A 4,353-nucleotide genomic window follows, 5' to 3' on the forward strand; every position below is an offset into this window, starting at 1 on the left:
AAGTTTTCTGAAATGTTATATTTAAATATGCAAATGATGCATTATCTAATTAAATATGCATTAATTTGCATACATTTCCAGAAGATAAATCTGAACATTGGATAAAGTCAGGTTCATAATGCTGGTTTGGTTTTGTCGTCAAATTAGAGTTAAAAGTTTTTCCAGAGGGGCTTTTGGATTTCTCTTTTTATCAAAAATCAGAAAATGCGAAAACAAACACATTTTCACCATGATTTTAGGAATTAAATGTTGTATAAATGAAATATGAACAAACCTACAGAATATAGAGAGAGAAGAAAAACTGTAAAGATATGGACTGGAACTGAAATCTACAGGCACAAATAAATAAAGTCCAATAAAATAAATATTTAAATGTGTATTCTGGATGTTTTCTTTCCACTAGTCTGAAATAAACATGTTACGAAAAGCCAAGTAGCCCAAAATTGACCAATGCATTAAAAAAAAAATGCATAATGTGCCTTACTTTAATCCAGTATTTTTAGCGTTTAACTAATGCAAGTTAAATTCAAAACACACATTCAGGACTCATTCCAGTTAGTTAGTTTTCAGTTTCCTGACATCAGAAGCTTCGTTTCGTTTCTTTCCGCTGTCGCCTAATGAACACCAGCTCAAATATTAACGTCGAAATCTGTGTTTGACTGCAGTAACGAGGGTCTTTTTATGCAGGAAAACGATCAGCATTGTTTTCATAATGCGTGAAACACAGGCGATAAACAGAAGAGGAGCAGCGGCGTTACCCGATGTTCTGCTGCGCGCTGCCGTGAAGACCGAACCCTGGAGGCTTTCAGTGGCGTGGCATGTGCCCATGTCCCCTGCAGCGGCCCCGGGGCCCCATCACTGCCGACACAGCGCTCATGTCCTTCAGGAGCCTGCAGACACAGAACACGGGTCAGACGTTATTATGGGGGAACTCGTTAGTAGTAGAGCAGTTTTTAATACCATGTCAGCAACCCAGGCTATTTTCATTTCAAAACAAAATATACAAGTGCTGCATAAATACAACAAAAGTAGCTCGTTTTTAAAAAGCAGTTATGATTATACAAGATTTTTTACACTTTACATACATGACCCTGGAGCACAAAACCAGTCAAAAGGGTCAATTCTGTGAAATTGAGATTGATGCATGATCTGGAAGCTGAATAAATAATATTTCCATTGATGTATGGTTTGTTAGGATAGGACAATATTTGGCCGAGATACAACTATTTAAGATCTGGAATCTGAGGGAGCAAAAAAATCTAAATATTGAGAAAATCATCTTTAAAGTTGTCCAAATGAAGTTCTTAGCAATATTTGGCCGAGATACAACTATTGAAGATCTGGAATCTGAGGGTGCAAAAAAATCTAACAATTTTGGCATGAATTTAGACCCATACAATGTATTGTTGACTACTTCTACAAATATACCTGTGCTACTTACGACTGCTTTTGTGCTCCAGGGTCACGTATGATAATTCTAAAACAGCTTCTGGTGAAATCTTACTAAACAATCCTTAATGAGCTCCGAGTTGCCATGGCTTTAACGATCACAAACTCCAGCGAGATTCTAGTCAAAAGGGGTTGAAATTATACGTCAGCTTTGAGACAAAAGGCTGCGAGTTTTGCACTTTCGGACCGCTTTGAAAAGCAGCCTGTTTTTTCCGCGAGATGAAAGCGTGTGTGGAACGGAGAGCGCAGCTACGCAAACACTCCACGCTGACAATGAAGCGCATTTATCAGCCGAACGGCCGCCGCTGCTGCATTATTTAAGAGGCTGATGTCCGCGGCTGATTGATATTCATGAGATCTGTAGCCCCGGGGTGTGTGTGTGTGTGTGTGCGCGCTGTCATCAGTCTCTCTCTCTCACACACACACACACACACACTCTGACAATCATGTTGCACAAGGTAGCTGTCAAATCGCGGCGTGTGGGAGTGACGCTGCGCTCACAAACATCCCTCCAAATCAATCCTGCAAACACTTCTCTCTCAAACAGCATTCGGAGAGAAACAGCTTGCTGGACGCGAGCCGGATGTCCAATCCAGCAAAGATGGAGCCTCGACTGGGGACAAAGAGGAGGAAAGGACGCGTGCCAGGATCTGGAGACACCATACGCTTACTGATGCACGACAGCACCTTTAAAGAGTCGATGACCACACAGATAATATCACACAAAAACTCTTAATCTCACACTAAATTAAATGACAATGTTGTCTTTCAGAGAAGCAGAATTTAGATTCGTCTCATATTTGCATCATTGAAACCATCTGTATTGTATAAAGCACTACAGAAATAAAGCTTGCCAGCGTCTGGAAACCTCAGTGTGTGTTTGTTTTCCCGTAAAGCATCTGTTTGGTGTTTGAGAGCATCTGAGGATCCACATTCAGCGCTAATAGGCGAGACAGAAGCGATGTCTGAATGAGACGTTGGGAAAATGGGAAAATGAAACGGGAAAGAGAAAACACAGTTTGATGGCACTATCAGTCTGAGCTGTTGCTGTCGCACATGTATTGATTGTGTCAGCGGTGACAAATAAGCTGTTTGTTCTGCATGCGTTTGTGAAGCGAGACGTGAAATTTCAGCCACGTCTCAAACCTGGGAATTATTGTTTAAAAATCAATAGCTGTCGCAAAAATTAGCAGTCAATGTAGCACTTACTTATGCATTTAGCAGATTTTTAACCTAAAAAGGAACAATCACATGTCATATCAGACGTGTCATCAAGTGTAATCTGTGCTCTTTGATTGCATGTAATATCTGCATTTATTCCTTCTGATGGCACTATCAGTCTGAACTCACGGCCCTAATGCTCCTGAAACGAGACAGAGCTGTTGCTATCGCACATGTATTGATTGTGTCAGCGGTGACAAATAAGCTGTTTGTTCTGCATGCGTTTGTGAAGCGAGACGTGAAATTTCAGCCACGTCTCAAACCTGGGAATTATTGTTTAAAAATCAATAGCTGTCGCAAAAATTAGCAGTCAATGTAGCACTTACTTATGCATTTAGCAGATTTTTAACCTAAAAAGGAACAATCACATGTCATATCAGACGTGTCATCAAGTGTAATCTGTGCTCTTTGATTGCATGTAATATCTGCATTTATTCCTTCATGCATTCATAACCGCGGCGTCTTTATTAAGCCCCACCTGCACCGCGACATTATTTCAGTCGCTTATGCTCAGACGACTGACAGATCCCTAAAAAACAGTACAAAAATGTCTGATTATTATATAAATAAACAAATTTAGTAAAAGTGAGTCTCATGATATGAACTTTGAGAGTCTGTAATTCTATCTTAAATGCATAAATAATAAAAAAAAACACACTTTTTAGGTCAAAAACAGACATTTAACTGAAAGTAGCAACGAAAAGCCTTTCTAAATCTGTTTTCTCCAGCGCCGGTGTTGATACGACACTTGGATGCGCTTCATTAGACGCTCGAGCGATCAAACGCCTCCACAAAGACTAAGAACAAACCTTCTCCACACACACACACACACACACACACACACACACACACAGTGAAATACAACAATGCACCCGTCGTCAGACAGATCAAGCGCACTTCACAGCATCTATTACAGCAAACGGCTCAGAAGCGACCCACGATGTCCTGGAACGCACCAGAGCACACATTCACCTCTCAGAAACGAGCCCCGTTTTCACTCAAAACACACTGCCTCGAGCAGTTTCACCGCCAAACTCTCTGTGGCGCAGTCGTTACCTGTCTGCACTCACCTGACGCATGCCAGCGGTCATTATTTCCATCGCTCAGAGGGTTAGTTCCCATAGACTGCATGTGCTGCTGCGCTTCCTAAAGCACACCTCCTCCTCTCCGTGGCTCGGTCTGCAGAGTGAGCTCCTCCGTCTGCTCCCAAACACCGGAGCCCATGGCTCAGACTCTCGCCCGCAGCAGCAAATCAACGGCTGGCCGGCGTGATGTCAGCAGCGCTCAGCCAGTCAGAACGCACATCTCTGCTCGCGGCACGTCACTGGCTAAATTGAGCGGTTCATTAGCCAAACAGCCACAGCTCGAGGAGTCGGGGGAGACGTGGGTGGTTCACCTTCACCCCCAGCCCCAAAAATACACCCGCAGCACAGCTGGCACGCGAGCGCGACTTCAAGTGGGTTTAATCGATAACTGCAGGGCGCTTTTCACTCCGATTCAATCCGTCTAATTGCTACGCCGTTTGAGACGCTCGTTTACATACGGACAGTCTCAACGATTAAATTCAATTCATTTCCATATGGACAGTCCCTTGCCAACTAAACAGGTGAATCGGATGAAACGCTTTAAAATACTTCCAACATCCCCAAAACAAGTCAAGCCACGTTTATTTCTAAAGCGCTT

General features: G+C 42.6%; 1 protein-coding gene across 1 annotated transcript in view; it reads right to left on the bottom strand.

Moving 5' to 3' along the window:
- LOC107685409 (R3H domain-containing protein 1-like) overlaps positions 1–3,883 on the bottom strand; it is a 38,517-nt gene extending 34,634 nt beyond the window's left edge. Inside the window, exons 1-2 of the mRNA XM_016481985.1 lie at positions 3,727–3,883; positions 759–890 (exon numbers count right to left, since the gene is read on the bottom strand). The gene's annotated coding sequence lies outside the window, so the exon portion shown is untranslated. The remainder of the gene's footprint in view (positions 1–758; positions 891–3,726) is intronic.
- Positions 3,884–4,353: the final 470 nt, after the last annotated feature.

Source organism: Sinocyclocheilus anshuiensis, unplaced genomic scaffold (genome assembly GCF_001515605.1).
Source record: "Sinocyclocheilus anshuiensis isolate Anshui unplaced genomic scaffold, SAMN03320099.WGS_v1.1 scaffold661, whole genome shotgun sequence".
Taxonomy (NCBI): domain Eukaryota; kingdom Metazoa; phylum Chordata; class Actinopteri; order Cypriniformes; family Cyprinidae; genus Sinocyclocheilus; species Sinocyclocheilus anshuiensis.